Source organism: Lissotriton helveticus, chromosome 3_1, assembly GCF_964261635.1.
Source record: "Lissotriton helveticus chromosome 3_1, aLisHel1.1, whole genome shotgun sequence".
NCBI classification, from domain to species: Eukaryota; Metazoa; Chordata; class Amphibia; order Caudata; family Salamandridae; genus Lissotriton; species Lissotriton helveticus.
In genome coordinates, this window is record NC_136061.1 from 476,474,163 (window position 1) to 476,492,378 (window position 18,216).

The window sequence follows — 18,216 nt, forward strand, 5'->3', positions numbered from 1 at the left end:
TTTAGCCTTTCCATAGTGAAAAAAGGAAATACACTGTATTCCAATACCAAGACATGTCTCAGACACCAGTATATGTCTTTACCTTTCACATGCCCTCTCCCTGCCAATGAGAGTACATTGTGCCTACCTGAGGGGTGCCTTACATGTAGGAAAAGGGAAGGTTAGGGCCTGACAAGTGGGTGCACTTGCCAGGTCAACATGGTAGTCACAACTGAGCGCAGACACTGCAGTGGCTGGTCTGAAACCCCTTTGAAGGGTTGCTTGTGTGGGTGGCACAACCAGTGTTGCATGCCCACTAGCATCATTTGATTTACAGGGCCTGGGCACACACAGTACACTATATAGGGACTTAGTAGTAAATCATATTAGCCAAACATGGAAACACTAATCCATACACATAATTCACGAGGAGAGCATGTGCACTTTAGCACTAAATAGCAGTAGCAAAGTGCCCAGAGTACTAAAACCAACAAAAACAGGGTCAAAAATAGGAGATCAACAAGCAAAATGTCTTGGGATAAACCTGCTTAAAATGCCAGGTCAAACGTCCACCCATCTCCGTTGTTGGCCTTCATTATTCATAATTGTCTTACCAGCTTTGTCTTTAACAGGTCTTTCTGGCTTGCCTCGGAAGCCCAACAAGCCATGGAAACTTTAAAGCACTCTACTATATAAGGAAACTCTCCGGCATATACAGAAAGCCATTTGATTATTAAACCTGATTGAGAGAGCGCTAGTCTGTGACTGTTATATGTTGTTGTGAGATATAATCATCTGTGATGTATGCTGGTATTTAATTGTTAAACAAGTGTGAGTAATATGAGGCTGTAATTATTAATCATTCACAGGAGCCCAGTAGTTGACAGAGGTGGCCCCACAGTAGATTTCACTTGCCACATAATTATAATTCAAATAGACAGCATAACACACCAGACAAAACTTTGGGCACCTTTGAGACACAATATCAAAGCTATATAGATAGAAAAGGAATTTGAAGCAACAATGCATTCATACTATTCAGAAGAACCAATTCTGCCCAGCACAACAAAAAATACTAGACAGTACACCGCACTCATGCCCTCACAACACAGCAATAGAGCCACTTATTTGTTAATATCAGGCTACCTAAGATCAAAATTCAGCACACCTGTCAGGTAAAAAGGTCAATATTCACCTTTATAGAATAAGAAAAACACAAATCCATATTATACACTCACTCTGACACAAAACAGACATCACATAAACTCTTTGCCTTCCAGACACAATAGAGGTAAGCTTTGCTCATCCATAAAACTAAAAGAAATCATTTCTAAGCAGTAAACTGAACAAATCTATCTTGACAGAAACTTGATAGTAAGGTAAAAGACTAACATAATGCGTGAGTGGGAAAAATAGGAACAACCCCAACAGTCATCCTTGAATTTCCAAGAGCTTTAAAGGCCTTAAAATTCATAGAAAGTTGCTTAAATGTTGATGACATAACAGGGTACATCTCTGCTGTCTGACGAATAAGCCCGAGAGAGTGGTGTTATCTGAGAGAGATATTAGTTTTTCTACCCGAGACCTTAGCCTATAAGAGTTCTGTTATAGGTTTGAGACTCCACAACGCTGGCAAACTGGGAACTGCTCTTGACTGGCTCCACTCCTTCCTTGCCAGCAGAAACCAAAAGAATCGGACTTCCACCCGTCCTCTCTGAACCCACAGAAATCAACTGCGGAGTACCTCAGGTATCGTCACTCAGCCCCATGCTCTTCAACATCTACATGGCCCCCCTCACTGCCATTGTCAGACAGCACAGACTCAGCATAGTATCCTATGCTAACGACACCCAGCTCATCATCTGCCTCACCAAGGACCCCATCACCACCAGACTAAACTTCCAGGAAGGAAAGAAAGACGTTGCATCCTGGATGAGCAGCTGCTGTCTGAAGCTCAACTCGGAGAAGACAGAGGATTCATACCCTCCCCCTCTGCTTGGGCCAACTCGTAGTGGCCCACCGCCCTCAGCAGCCCTCCCACCCCTAAAGACGATAGCCAAAACCTCGGCATTGTACTCAACTTCTCCCTCTCCATGACTCGACAGGTCAAGGCCGTCGCCTCCACCTTCTTCAACACCCTCTGCATCCTCCAAAAGACCTTCAAATGGATCCCCCCGAATCAAGGAAGACCGTCACCCATGCACTCATAACCAGCAGGCTGGACTATGGAAATACCATCTACACCAGGATCAACAAGTCTTTGCTCTGCAAACTCCAGACCATACAGAACACCGCAGCCAGATTCGTCCTCTGCATTTCTTGACACAAACACATCACCCAGCACCTGCCTAACCTCCACTGGCTCCCCATCGAGAAAAGAGCGACTTTCAAGATACTCACCAACGCCTACAAATGCCTCAACAACAACAGAATCTCCTTCCACGTACCCAAGAGGAATCTCCGATCCGCCAAACTCGCCCACGCTGCACCCCTGCGCTTCCGCAGAGCAAGAACGGGTGGAAGAACCTTCTCCTACATCGCTGCCAAGACCTGGAACAAGCTGCTGAATAACATCATATGAGCCCCAACCCTACAAATCTTCAGGAACACCCTCAAGACCTGGCTCTTCAACTGACCGGAGCTGCCCCCCCCATCCCCCAACACCTTGAGACCCTCTCAGGTAAGCAGCACGCTTAAAATTCCCCTGATTGATTGATTCAAAATGTAGGGAGTTGCAGATTTACATCATTGAGTTTCTGTGAGCTCCGCAATTGAGCGAACTCTTACAAATTCACCTGTCAACTTGCTATAGGAAATAATGCCCAACCTTGGGAGGGAATTCTGACACACCCCTCTCTTCTGGTTGGGCACAGTAAATGCTCAACTGTCCAATATATTATGGGTGAATTCTTCCAGACTAACAAGTATATTCATTTATTTATTTTTCAATCAAAAACACCAGGTTTGAAAATGGCAAATACGGCAAAAGTGTTCTGTTGTAATGTAGTTATAGTTATTATACAGCCCTGAATGTGCTCCTTTGAAGGACTTCGGAATGTCTGAACATTCCTTTGTTGTCATGGGAGCAGTTACATTCCAGTCTTTGACAGCTTTGCGGAGCTGGTAAAGGGGGAAGTCACGCTTGACCCCTGTGCTTTAATAAAGCAGCTCTTGAGGAGAAATAATCTTGCAGTGTGATCCTTCACAACATGCCGTCAGATGCCTGATGGTACCATTGGAATGGGGGCAGGGAGTATTACACTCTTTTTGGCCAAAACAGCTCCCTCAAGGGCATAGGACAAGGGTACTCATAGTACGGCCCGTGGGCCGCCAACGGCCCGGCAAGCCTTCCCTGGCGGCCTGCGGACCGTGCAGACATCTACCTGTGTTTTACTTTTTTTTTTTTAAAAGAGTGTCAGCAAACACCCATGCGGCAGCGCGACTCGGAGACTCTGCTGCTCTGTGGGGGGCAGGCAATTCCCGCCATAGTCAGAGTGGGGCTGCAGGGGCGCTAAGAGGTGAACAAAGCCTCATTAACATGCAAATGGTCTTCTTTTAAAGACCTTTGAGGTGCTCGGGTGCGGCTGTGTGTGTGTGTGTGTGTGCCCCGAAGCTGTCTCAGCCCGGGCACACACAGGCAGGGTGAGATGACAGAGGGTGACAGAGGGAGTTAGAGAAAGGGAGGGAGGGAAAGGGAGGAAGACAGGGGGGAGGGAAAGGGGGAGACAGAGGGAGGGAAAGGGAGGGTGAGGGAAACAGAGGGAGAGGTAGGGAGGGAGACAGAGTGAGGGAGAGGGAGGGAAAGGGAAAGGGAGTGAGACAGAGGGAGGAGAGGGAGACAGAGGGAGAGGAAGGGAGAGGGGGGAGGAAAAGGGGGGTAGACAGAGGAAGAGGGAGGGAGGGAAAGGGAGGGAGACAGAGGAAGAGGGAGGGAGGGAAAGGGAGGGAGACAGAGGGAGAAGAATGGGGGAAAGGGAGTGAGACAGAGGGAGAGGGAGGGAAAGGGAGGGTGAGGGAAACAGAGGGAGAGGGAGGGAGGCAGAGGGAGGGAGGGAAAGGGAGTTAGAGAAATGGAGGGAGGGAAAGGGAGGGAGACAGAGGGAGGGATGGGAGGGAGTGGGAGAGGGAGACAGAGGGAGAGGAAGGACGAGGGAGGGAGGAAGACAGAGGGATAGGGAGAGAGGGAAAGGGAGGAAGACAGAGGGAGGGAAGGGGAGGGAGAGGGCGACCGAGGGAAAGGGAGGGAGGGAGACAGAGGGAGGGAGAGAAGGAGAGAAGGAGGGAGGGAAAGGAAAAGAGAGGGAGACAAAGGGAGAGGGAGGGAGACGGAGGGAGGGAAAGGGAGGGAGACAGAGGGAGGGAGAGGGAAGGAGACAGCGAGCAAGAGGGAGGGTGGGAGACAGAGGGAGGGATAGGGAGGGAGAGGGAGGTAGAGGGAGATGGAGGAAGGGGAAGGGAGAGGGAGTAGAGGGAGACAGAGGGAGAGGGAGGGGGAGTGGGAGGGAGGGAAACGGAGGGAGAGGAAGAAAGGGAGAGAGAGAGACAGAGAAAGGGAGAGAGAGAGAGACAGAGTGAGGGAGACAGAGTGAGACCTCAGAGTGAGGGAGACAGAGGGAAGGTGAGAGAGGGAGACAGATGGAAGGAGAGAGAGGGAAGGAGAGGGAAGGAAAGAGAGGGAGACAGAGGGAAGGAGACAGAGTGAGGGAGACAGAGTGGGGGAGACAGAGTGAGGAAGGGAGACCTCAGAGTGAGGAAGGGAGACCTCAGAGTGAGGGAGAGGGAAGGAGGGAGAGGGAAGGAGAGAGAGGGAGACAGAGGGAATGAGGGAGAGTGAAGGAGAGAGAGGGAGACAGAGGGAATGAGGGAGAGGGAAACAGAGTGAGGGAGGGGGAGGGAGGGAGACAGGGGGGATGGAGGGAGGGAAAGGGAGGGAGACAGAGGGAGGGAGAGTGAGACAGAGGGAGTCGGAGGAGGGAGGGAGACAGAGGGAGAGGGAGGGAGGGAAAGGGAAGGAGACAGAGGGAGGGAGAAGGAGACAGAGGGAGAGGGAGGGAAAAGGAAGGAGACAGAGGGAGGGAGAAGGAAACAGAGGGAGAGGGAGGGAATGGGAAGGAGACAGATGGAGGGAGAAGGAGGCAGAGGGAGAGGGATGGAGGGAGAGGGAGATAGAGGGGGGGTGAGTGGGAGACAGAGGGAGAGGTAGGGAGGGAGTGGGAGGGAGGGAAAGGGAGGGAGAGGAAGAAAGGGAGAGGGAGACAGAGACAGAGAAAGGGAGAGGGAGAGAGAGAGTGGGGGAGACAGAGTGAGGGAGACAGAGTGAGGGAGACCTCAGAGTGAGGGAAGGAGAGAGAGGGAGACCTCAGAGTGAGGGAGACAGAGGGAGACCTCAGGGTGAGGGAGACAAAGGTAAGGAGAGAGCGGCAGACAGAGGGGAGGAGAGAGAAGCAAAGAGAGGGAGACAGGGGGAAGGAGACAGAGTGAAGGAGACAGAGTGAGGGAGACAGAGTGAGGGAGACAGAGTGAGGGAGAGAGACCTCAGAGTGAGGGAGAGGGGAGGAGGGAGAGGGAAGGTGGGAGAGGGAGACAGAGGGAAGGAGGGAGATGGAGACAGAGGGAGAGGGAGGAAGAGGGAAACAGAGTGACGGAGAGGGAGACAGAGGGAGAGGGAGAGAGAGAGGGAGGGAGGGAGACAGAGGGAGAGGGAGGGAGAGGGAGACAGAGGGAGGGAGGAGGTAGGGGCGAGGGAGACAGAAGGAGGGAAAGGGGAGAGGGAGACAGAGGGAGAGAGAGGGAGGGGGAGGGAGAGGGAGAGGGAGAAGGAAACAGAGGGAGAGGGAGACAGCGGGAGAGGGAGGGAAATGGAGAGAGGGAGGGAAAGGTAGGGAGAAGGAGACAGAGAGAGAGGGAGGGAGGGAAAGGGAGGGAGAGGAAGAAAGGGACAGGAAGACAGAGGAAGGGAGAGAGACAGATTGAGGGAGACAGAGTGAGGGAGACCTCAGAGTGAGGGAGAGGGAAGGGGAGAGAGGGAGACCTCAGAGTGAGGGAGAGGGAAGGGGAGAGAGGGAGACCTCAGAGTGAGGGAGAGGGAAGGGGAGAGAGGGAGACCTCAGAGTGAGGGAGACAGGGAATGAGGGAGAGGGAAGGAGGGAGAGGGAGACATAGTGAGGGAGAGGGAAACAGAGTGAGGGAGAGGGAAACAGAGTGGGGGAGAGGGAAACAGAGAGAGGGAGAGGGAAACATAGAGAGGGAGAGGGAAACAGAGAGAGGGAGAGGGAAACAGAGAGAGGGAGAGGGAAACAGAGAGAGAGAGGGAGACAGAGAGAGAGTGAGTGAGACAGTTAGAGTGAGTGAGACAGAGGGAGAGAGGGAGTGAGACGGTCAGAGTGAGTGAAACAGGGAGAGAGGTAGTGAGAGGGATTGAGACAGTCAGAGTGAGTGAGACAGAGGGAGGGAGAGAGAGGGAGAGAGAGGGAGGGAGAGGGAGAGAGAGATGGAGGGAGAGAGAGAGAGAGAGAGAGAGAGAGAGAGAGAGAGAGAGAGAGAGAGAGAGAAAGAGAAAGAACGAGAGAGAGAGAGAGCGAGAGATGAGTGTATGCCGGGTCTGGTGGCTCAGTGGATGAAGGGACCTGTGATCAACCTCATGGTCACAGGTTTTTTTTGTTGCTCTAGTCCCACCCCCGCCCCCACTGACCCCGCCCCCACCGGTGCGGCCCTCGGACACAAACCACACTGTAAATTTGGCCCCCGACAGAAAGTTTGTGAGTACCCATGGCAAAGGAGATGCTTTGGGTGGAAATAAAACTGCCAAACTGGTTGAATTCTCTAAATATGCCAAACTGGTTACAGCTGGAGCTGCAAGAGTAGCGACTTTGCTCCACACGTTGGGCTACCAAAATGAGAATGACTCTTTAAATAATTTGGTTTTGTGCAACTGGCTGATATCTGTACTTATGAACCCTGGGGCCTCCGACAACTGTGTTGACCTAAACTTATTCCGACAGCAAGCACTTCCATACAGAAATGGGGGTTAGGGGCTTGTTTTGTGTAGGACAACACCATACCTTCTGCTATTAACAGGGGTGAAGCTATTAGTAGTGCAGCAGGCGCAGTGGCCCTTGGGCCCAGGGCAATGAATGACGCACTTTGCATACAATGTGGCTCGTTTATAATACTTAACTTGAATCGGGGGCATTCTTGTATTTTTCGTTGTAAGGGTGCCCATTTGTGCAGCAATGGTCATGGCACACTAGTTACAAAATGCACTGTTAGGACTATCTAATTCCATGCCTATGTGTCTACTCTAAAATCACTGTGGAAGTTGCAATTCAGAGGTTGTGTAATTTTAGGTTCTCTGGATTTTAGATTAAAAAACTGAAAGCCAAATGAATGCAAACATGCATGATATCAACAAGTCACTTTAACCAAGAGGCATCCGCTGCTATAGTTCCAACTAGCAATTATGTTCACCCTGCACTCTCTACAAAATGTTTTTTAAATGTAGATTCAATGTAACATATTGTCTATATGAATTCCAGTAAACAGAACCCTGAAAGGCATGTCATTCCAAAAAGTATTCTGTTTATTGTGCTCACTCATTACTGTCTATTCATTTAGTATGTGCATTTGATTCAATTTTTAAGCCCATGTTCTGGGTTGTCCCCCAGAAGCGCCCAGGGCCCCAAAATATATAAGACAACTCTTTTTGAATTGTAAGATTGCGTCTGATAACTCCTTTGTTCACAGGCAGAGCGCTAGCGTGTCAGCATATGAATGTGGATTGAAGCCCCTCCACCCTCCAAGTTGGGCAGCAATCCTTATGGGGGGAAAAGGCAATGAAGCACTACCTAGTGAAAATGTTCAGTCTGTAAACCACTTCAGGCAAATATATAAAAGCCAGGTGACAGGAGGTTGACAATTTGCTCACTTGGACCCAAGAATGGATAGGCGCAAATTCATAACATGTCTGCCAAGAACCCAAAGCGCCAAGAATCAAAGAAACTAGTTAATTATGTGTGTTATAAAAGCTGATTAGCGTAACAAAAGGAAAAGCAACAGCTCGCAAAAGTACAAGCCAAAATATAAAAAATTGCTGTAAAATACATCAGGTGAAAGTTATGGAATAATAAAACAAAGTGGAAAAAAAGTGCAGTGAGGTCAAAAGCAAGCACTACATGAAAGACAGCAGAAAAGTTAAGGGGAGCAATACATCGAGAATACCACAACGCAATAAAGTAAGAGATAAAGGCAAATATCAAACGATAAAACAAATAAAGACAATACAAAACAAGACAATCGGTTGTGGAAAAAGTAAAAATTTAAAGGAGGTATCCTTGTACTGAGAATGGAAAACAATTGAAAAAAAAACAGTAAGTAAAAATAACACTCAAGGAGCCCATATATAAACAGAGATATAAAACCAGACAAAGATCGAATGACAGGTAAATGCGAAGCGGATGAGTATTTATCACTAGTATGTTACCTTCTGCCTTTTGTAGCCAAACCCCACCCTTATCTGGGCTGGGTTTGTTTCGGGTTTGTTTTGTCTGGGAACGGGCTGCTTTCTGGCTTCTTGTGACAAACAGTTGTGCTTGTTTTCATCGCCAGACTCGAGAACACTTTTATTCAGATGGAGCTGGGAGCAGAGGAGCTGCAGCCGCTCCTCGGGCTGTAGCGAGGTAAGTCACTCCTCTATTTTTTTAATTACTTTTGGAACAGGGTTGGCAACATCACCCCGTCACCTTGCCTGTCCCAGCTCTCGCCACTGTACTCTGTGTGCGCTGGCTGCCGCCCCTGGGACATGCGTGCGTGTCCTACCTCCGGCTCTTACTGTGTAACGTGCGAGCGGTGTTGACAGCCATACCCACGGGCGCGCACCCTGAGTGCTTGAGGGGGAGTGACGAGCCCTGTTCAACGGGGAGTGTTCACTATGTTTCGTTTTGCAGAGGAGCAGGTCCGGACCCCTAAGGGAGCCACTGAGCTAGACAGTCTCGTAAGTGAGTGGCCTCCGTAGGCTGATAACATGTCCCACGGAAAGAATATCTGAGCAATAACCCCGATAGGAGGCAACACTTATTCTGCACGTAAGAGGTGCGGTTATTTGTGTCAATAAAATAAAGAATATATATCGCGTTCCGACTTGGGTGGTGCTGACAGAATTGCCACTAAGGGAGGAAAGCAGTATCCCTCTAATGATAGAATAGGAACAAGCTCCTTATTTGGTATGTGTAGTTTGCACAGTCCCATCTTGACGCATGCCGGAAAGTGCCAGAAAGTAAAACCAATAAAAAAAACGGAGTTTTGCTACGGTCTCTTTGAACCATTTAAGACCCCTGCCTCGGGACAGGTTAGTTGATGGATGACTTATATGTGTGTAGGCGATGACCTGGTACTCATTCCTGTGCCTTCTCTCAATAGGTACACAAAAATACTTTAGCGGGCCTGTCCCTGGGAGTGTTGGGTGGCCACTGGCGAGTGAAAAAACTGTCCCACGGACAAGCGCATCTGCACCGCGGCTGCCAACCAAGCGAGGAACTTGTAAATAATTGTCTCGTGAGATGTGATGTGAAAGTGGGTCGTAGTCGTAGATGGGGTGGGCGCTCTTCATAGGGGGATCTGCGCAGACCTCCGCTGGCACAGGGTCAGCTCAGGAGGAGTTGTGAAAGTTTCTGGCATTGCCCCTAGCACTGAGCAGTTGTGGTTTTGTAGCTGGCGAGCTAAGGCATTCACACTGAGTGCTTTGTGTATTGAGTTCCATACACCCTGTGCGCGCCTTATAAGTCGGACTGAGAGTGGCCTTTCGCCCCCTGCTGCGATTGAAGAGCTGTGCTTCCTCCTGGTGGTGGGCAGGAGACGAGTCCACGGAGACGAGTTTGATATGTGTGCATTGACGGAATAATGGCGAATGCTGTGATCTCTCCGCCCGAGCCTTCAATTTCCAATGCAGATAATAAAATGGAACAAGTGTCAGACTGACTCTGATACTGTAAGTTCCACTGTGCGATACAAATGGAGTTTGGCTAACGGGATGTTATCCATTCCTTCCCCGCCCCTCCCCCTCTGTGTTGTCCTGGTGAGTGCTGTCCGCGCACATAGCATGCCGCTGTGAGGCACAGCTCCCACCAGGTGGATGGGATATCGCAGACTCCGTTAGCCTCTGCTTTCACATATCGGGAACTGTGGAGGTCTAAATGTGCCTCATGTTTGTCTGTTATAACATTTGTGCAAAGTGCATAGTTGTACTCGTAGAGAAAGTGTATGAAAATCTTCCTTATCGGGTGTGAAGGTAGTGTCCAGTGAGTTCCGTTTTTCACTGCGTCCATTTGTTGTGCTGAATTAAAAACAGGCTAAGTAAAAGTCCCCGTTTGCGAAGAAAAACAGTGTGAGAGAACCCAGACACCTCGTGCTCCATGTTTGTAATCAGTAAGTATGCCAGCCCATCCCCTGCCCCCAACAGATATGGTGTCGGCAGCTCTTTCGCAGCATTAATGGTTATGGTCCGGTGTCTGTGGTGGCTTTTGGCAAGGAGAGGCCAGCAGCTCCTGCCGTGACTCTGGCTGCCCGCGCGGGGTAATGGAGTGAGACCGAACTAATTGCGTGCGATTCCTGGGCTGCTGGTATTTGGTGTGCCTGCACTTTCCCCACGTGTGTGGTGTGTGTTAGTGAGTGAATGAGTGGAGAGATGGCTCCAGGCTAGACGCATGAAGTGCTCTTACTCGCGCGTGTTGCATGCAGCATGCAGGTTAGGACCAGATGAGTGCGCGCTCTTTGACAGGAGCTTGCTGCAGTCGTGACAGGGGCCAGGCCAGTGCTCACACCCTCTGCGCAGGGCTTGGAGCAGATGGGGGCGGGACCAGATGCCCCTGCACTACCCTGTTGTGGTTTGGGCTCCTCCTCCAGACAGGTAGCTCAGTGGGTGTACGAGGGTGACTGCATCCTGCTATGTAGGTGACATCAGAGGTGCCCAGAGTCAGATCTCCAATTGCCTCCTGTCTGGCGTGAGTAGTTCATCCCATTTATGCAATGTACATTAAGGATGCTCTTATCAGAATGCAAGGGAAATCGAACACTGAAAGCAGACCCCGTTACACATAAGGGAATACATGGAGAGGAGCCATGACTGTGCCTAACGCTAGACACTCGAGATCTCTAGATGTTTACAACAGGACGGGGGCCACATTGTAGCGCACGTGTATAAATACGGCGCAAGTGGGCGAGTCACCTGTTAACACAGCCCGAGGCTCTTGAGGCAAACGGCTGAAACAAAGTACCCGCTGGTCAATATTACAAGACTTTATAAACAGCGACAGTCTGCCGAAATATCTCCTCTTCTTAAAAGACAATACCTAATGTTATGAGAATCCCTCGGTATTACCATCGCGTTCTTGATTATTTCTAGTAATGTACACTTTTTTGCAGTGGAAAATTATATTTTAACTTAATTATTCGGCAATTACCACTTGGAGTACTTTGCCAGGAAATTGTAAATAATTCCCTTTGGCGGTGAAATCGCCTCTCCGATGTCTGCGGAAAGCTCCATTGGGGAAGTAGAACAACAAGTCCGCTGCACATGATGGTGAGCTGCGCACACCCGTGTCCAGTCGCGTGCCATGTTACTTGAAAGAGTTATGCAGCAGGTAGCAGAAATCCACTTACCGAGCCCTCCTATTCTATAGTGCAATATGGAAGTGCTATCACCCCCACACAGGGCGGGTTAACCCCCGAAGCTGTTGCTCTTACGGGAATTGCAGAGCATCCTAGGCCCGTCCTGCTCTGAGCCGTGAGCATGAGGGCAGGGACTGCTGCGTGTTTCCTCTCGCGTCTCTCCAGCCCGCGCGCTGTTAGTGTAGGCCCCGCGCCAGACCCACAGCCAGGCCGAGGCGCTGGCAGCAGCCGAGGGATCCTGATAGGAATCAGAAGTGCGGGTTCAAAGTACCCTCTCGCTGAGGCCCGGGGCACCGACATTGGCTGCTGGCAGGACTCGCAGCAGATCGAGACGGACACGCTGTGCAGTCCCCGCGGGTAACTCCTGGAAGCCAGTTACTGTATGTGGCAGGACAGCAGTGCTGCCGCACTCGCAGCTGCAGGCCTGAACTGGATGAAATACCATTCATTCTCTGAAGATAAAGCAAAGCAGCGGTGCAGACTCTAGTGTCTGCTCCACTGGCACACACCGTATTGCGCTTCTGTTTTTCTCTGATCTTGAAACTGTAAGGGTCTCTCAGTAGTTGTGGGAAGTGCAAGTGACTGTGCCCTCTGACTAGCTTTTTGGAGGTGTATCCTGCCTGCCAGCCTCTCAACAGCCGACATCCTTGCCCTTCACTTCCCTGCAGACTGGACAACCGAGGGAGACTGACAACTGTAGGGCACACATGCACCTCCCCATGTGTCCCTCACAGTAAGTGCATTCCCAGAGGCAGACAGTCCTTACGTTGCTATACTATAGCTACAGTTCCATGTAACTACCCTATGGAAATTCATTACTTGAAATAAACTATCCCCCAGAGTTGTCTTTTGTGGGAAGTAAGGATTTTGTTGCATGTTTATTAAAAACAGGTTTGGGTTTCCTTGCATGCGATCCAGGGCTGTCAGTACGAGGTCACCATCACCGACTACCCACCCTAGTCGATACTTTTAATCCGATTTTTTCCCTCTGGTGTCTTTTTGTGCTTCACCTGTTACTGGACCCCACCTTACAGGACGATATTACTTCAAATAGAGAAGGAGCAATACAATGCCAGGCTTGAGTTTCCTAGCATTTGAGTTCTCCAGCCAGGAATTGGACACACTATTTCTTTTATCCCAAGGTCGCGTTTATAGCCTTTCAGAGAGGCTACTGGATGATCTTAACCAGTTTTTTTAGACTCACCCTATAACAATGCCCACAGCTAATGCAAAGATATTGAAAAAAACAACAACTAGATGCAATCATAGTACTCAACAAGTCAAAAGAACTGTAAATAAAGAGTAAGAGAAATTCTCAAAGAGAAATTCATCTATGCACGCAGAGCCTTTGGCATGCCCAGCATACCCTCCAGATGATGACTCTGGAAGGGATTTTTCACTGTGGGCAGGACTAGTGGGATTGCCATAGCCTCCCCTGAACTCTACCTGGTGTCTCCTCAAGTAAGCGGTAAAATGTGAGGAGGGGAGAGTTGTCCACCCCGTATGACATTAGAAGCAGCATTTTGTTGCTATGTCCTTAAATGCTGCCCTGATGTATGACCTACCCTGCTTCACTTCAAAAAGAGGATACTCTGTCCTGTGTTCTTTGCTCCTGCCATTGGTGTAACGCAAAATTATGGCCCCCCCCTGCAGAATGTGATGGGGACCCCATCATCTCTTAGATCGCTAAGACATTAATTGGTCTTGGGCTCAATGGGGGCCACCTGAATGGTTGACCTCCCCCCTCACTGCAGGGGACTGCTTGGGAAAGCAGAGTGGCTTTCCAGAGTATTTAACTACTTATTCCATGCCATTGCGCTCGTTCTGCAAGACAAGCAATGGCATGGCTTAGTGGGTGACAGAACCCCTTCCAAAAAAGAAATCCTGGTGACACCTGCACTGCGAGGGCTGCAGATGCCTCCACTAAGCCCCTGCCTCTGTGTTAGCAGGTGAAAAGAGGCACTTGCTACTCCACTCCTTATTAATCAGTAGAAGGGGAGTGCTGACTCACTGTTCCAGTGAGTGCCTCCTCATTACTGCTCATTGTGAATTCATTAAGGGCCACTGGTAAGCCCAATACATATGCCTTTTCTATACCCTCATTTGTAGTACATAGGGCTACAGGCAACTTTTTTTTTCAACCAGGCAACACCTCCATGGCGCCCTAGCCTACAGTAAATTACAGGAGTTTAGGGATGAGCCACACAACTTCCACAGCCCTCCCACTCAATGTGGAGCGCATGAGTGATCTACTGGGTGCACCTTCCTGTACAACTCATTCTGTTTTTCTTCTGAGAGCCCAACAAGGCACCCAATCCATTCATTATTCTTTGTAGGCCTGCCAGTCACTGTTTTGCCCTAAAAAGAATATCCCAGCCACTATTCCCACCTCTGATTTGCATGAAGTGCATTCATAGCCCTTCCCCAGATTTAGTTCCTTTTATCCCTCTTTGAAGATGTCGTGCATGTGAAGCACTGAGAGTCCTGTCTAAGGGATACATCTCTCCCACTTGTTAATGCATGGTGGGTCCTTCCATCTTTACCCACTGGGCACCACACCCTATCCTGATAGTGCAATGCTTGAGGTTAGGTGGTTGGCTGCCTTTTCCAGGAGTGTTTCTCTCATACTCCTGACTCTGCAGTGCATACTGTGTGCTGGCATCTCCCATCCAGCAGGGGCACTTCCTATCTACCGCTTGCATTGCAGTGGACAGATGTGCAAATAGTCACCCCCTTGTCCTGCACCTCACTCTACAGAGTATAGTGGTGGCTGCTTTTCAGTGTGTCCATTAAGTCCTTCCCTTCATACTCTGATATATAGTCTTTATGAAATCAAATTTCTGAGCTTTTGTTTTTTCTGACCTGATACTGCAATGCATTCCGGGTGCTGAGATTTCTTTTGGGTACATCTGTGTGTCATTCGTATTCCAAGGGTGGACTCTCTCCCCCGCACCTGCCTATGCACTCCGTGACCAGAAGAGCCAGCCCCTGTGGATGGTTCTGGTAAAGTAGAGGTGGGAGAGATGGCAGGTGCCTGACCTTCACTAGGGAATACATCTAAATATAAGCAACAGGTTCGGACCAAGGGCTCCTAGAAGGGCCACTTCATCGCTCTTTGGTAGGATGGGCTCAATTCAAGGCATCGTTCCAACAGGTTGAATGAACTAAGACGGAATGAAATACATTTGAGCAACAACAAATGTAATGTACAGATAGACGAAGGAATAACACAGTAAAATGGTATTACATGAATACCACCCAAAAGGTCAAAAGGTGAACCTTAAGAAAACATATTTATTAGTTACATGTAAAATGGGAGGAATATATTATAAATCATTAAGTACATTCAATTGAGATCGAAAAAATAGCTCTACTACTAAACACATTGAGAAGATTAAAGTAGGAAAATGACTCTCCAGGATTGTCTGCAAATGTCTAAAAGCCCAGTTCACAAAACCTTTCTTTGAACGTGCATTAGCATAAAGTGGGAATAACAAAATGTGCATGTTTGGAATTTTTTTGAAAGGAACTTGTGCATGCGCAATTTAAGATGCATCAATGCCAGATGAACTGTATGTGCATCTGCTCCTACTGGAAATGTGTGCTTGGATCGTGGCCAGAGCCATCACAGACATAAATCTACTCACATGCTTCATACATGCAGGGATTAACACCGATGTGTGGTGAATACGTATCCTCTCTCCCTGTACAAGTCCCGTTCAAGTGCAGGAATCATTCATGGGGAAGAGCGGTTTAGACAGGAAAAGTACAACTACTCCGTTCACACAGCAGGCCAACATTCTTCAACAGTCGTGTGGCTTAAGCCTAGACCTGTAGGTTTTCGTTCCTACCCCTATTATTCCTGTAAACACAAACACTTTATATTTTTTCGAGGATTTGCAGGGTAAGTGTGCTCCAGACACACTGGACGGAGGGGAAAGAGCTTCATAACAAATTGTGCTCCTGCCTCACCACCCACATGGGAACCAGTGAGTTAAAAAAGCTGCAAGGCTGAACCCGTTGGTTTAGTACTGTTGGTGGGATGTCACTGGAAAGGCATGTAGAGGAAACAATAGTGACCAAATACGCTCAAATGAACCTTGGTAATGCACCCAATAGTAAAGAAACAGTGGTTGCCTGGGGCTCATTTACGGCCTAATGACTAATAATGTCCTAATGCAGCCTGCAGTTCTCACGCAGATTTGGCGGTGCGGCGGTCCTATCACCATACTGCCAAACTCCTAAACAGCCCCTACCTGTACTCCAGGTGCAAGTACTCAAATAATACATTTGTTTAGAACAAATACAACCTATGGACATAATAGTTCTAGAAATGATGTGAATGTTAGACTCTGAAGTCACACGCTTAGGTTTAATATTTTATACTAGATTAGTGAAAGACAATCTCATAAACGACGCAGTCCTCAGTGCTCTCATTAAAAAAAATGTATAGACAAAACCAAACGGCTAACAAACGTAAAAATAAAGAAGAGATATGAATTGTCTTCACTGTAAATACAGAGCCTTTAGTAATTTTCAACAGTACAAAAGTCCAGTTGAGGTGCAGTCGATGGCATTTCGACTTTTAGTGAGGTCAACATCAGGATACGTTTAAATGTTTGGACTGTGTAAAAAATGAGGAATCATTTAAATATCAGTAGTTGGTAATAATAAGATAGAGTTAATCAATGAGTGTGGCTTTCTATTCGTTGTAAGGTAGTGGAGTCAGTCAATGATGTATCAAGAATGTGCTTCAGCGATATTTCCAAAATAGCCAGGTAGCTGTAACTTCGGGTAGCCACAAAGGGAGTACCAGGGCGGGAAATGTGTTCAGAATATCGTGGTGTATATGTAGAGGGGATGTACCCTTGCTCCTGGAAGACAACCCTAATTTAGACTGACTTTCTTGTGTGGGCTGATATGAGAGACTGACTTTCTACGTATTCTGTGCCTTCAATGAAATGCATTTATATAAAGGTGCCAAACCATAAGGATGGACCTGGGAATATACCTCTTTAATGTGCAAGCACTTGAGTGTATTTTTCTGTTTCTGTTTGATGTACATTATTCAATAGGAACTGTTTTTGTAATACTACTTATGGAGATTTTTGAGATAGTTCTCTTTGCCTGTCCGTAAAAGATATTGTGGGAAATGCACATGTACTCACAATAAGTGCAAATATTTAATCAAATAACTAGCGTCCAAATGGTTTCATATTCAGGATTCAGTGTATCTGAAGATAAATTGTATAAACCCTATGCAGAGGCTGCTTTGCTTTTTAGGTCTTGCCTGCGCAGGGCTTGCACTGTCAGTCATGCTTTATTCAGGATATGGGCTTTAAAAGCTCCGCCCATTTTCAAGGACTGCTGCGTTACATGTGTTATTACTTAGAGCTTGTGAGCACTATTTCTTTCTTTATGAAGGAGCACTGTAGACCAGTGCTTGTAGTTTACTGAGCTCTGTTGTAAACATGGCTGTAAATCATGCTCTTACCTCGCCACATTTGTTGTGCATTCAAAGATCGAGGTCTGTTTTGGCTACAGCTGCCTCCTCCTCCCTCCTACTTTTGAAACGCACTGTCTGGCGGCATGGTCCCTGCCTTCCTATGACTGCTGTCACCCCAGTCTCAGACCTCAACAAGCATTTGCAATGCAATTGGTCTCACATTTGCAAGAGTTTGAGTTATTGGCATTGTAATTGACAATACCTTTTATTTATTTGTTTAGAAAACCTGCAAGCGGTGAGTAAACACACACTTTATACTTATAGTCGTTGCTTATGAGAAGTAAGGCTGACAGTAACTGTTCCCTTTTTTACTGCAAGCCTTGCTTCTCGCAAGAAAGAACTATAAGTACAAAGTGCATGTTTACTCACCGCTTGCAGGTTTTCAAAACAAGTAAATAAAACCTATTGTCATTTACAATGCCAATAACTCAAACTCTTGCAAATGCGAGACCTATTGCATTGCAAATGCTTGTTTGAACTTGGTTATAACTGTATGGTAGTTTTCACCCTGACCACATACAACTGTCTTTTCCTACTAGAACAACAGTTTTTGTGCTAATAGGTGCATGGGTGGCGCTGCTGAGAGACAAAGACATTGTTGGTGCTTTTCAGGACAAGCCACAGAAACTGTGAACCACCTTCTCTTTTTCTAAAAACATTTTATTGCATTGAGCTATACATTCATGCCACGCTAGTGAAAAAAAATGGCAAAATGAAACATTGTTCAGAAGAAGTGAATTAATGATCACATATTTATTACTATAACACAAAAGTCAATTTCAACGTAACTGACTTGATAAAATACTGCTGTATACAGTTGTGAATCCTCTCTGAAATCAATGTAAAATAAGTGGGGCATAGTCACAAGGTCAAATTATTCTGAATGCATTCACTAATCTTCTATGTTCCGATTATGGTTAAACACTTTTGTAAGAAAGACTGCAAATGAAAAAAACAGCACATCATAAACCGTACATATAGATGCTTTAAGTGTACTACTCAATTTATTACCATTGTTGAGGGTAGGGTAGGGGAATTCTGACCCATTTGAGGCTACACCTCTCTAGAGT

At 47.7% G+C, this 18,216-nt stretch overlaps 1 pseudogene; it reads left to right on the forward strand.

The window, feature by feature from the left end:
* The window catches only part of LOC144823198 (large ribosomal subunit protein eL27 pseudogene), a 53,903-nt pseudogene that overhangs the window by 875 nt on the left and 34,812 nt on the right, over nucleotides 1–18,216 (forward strand).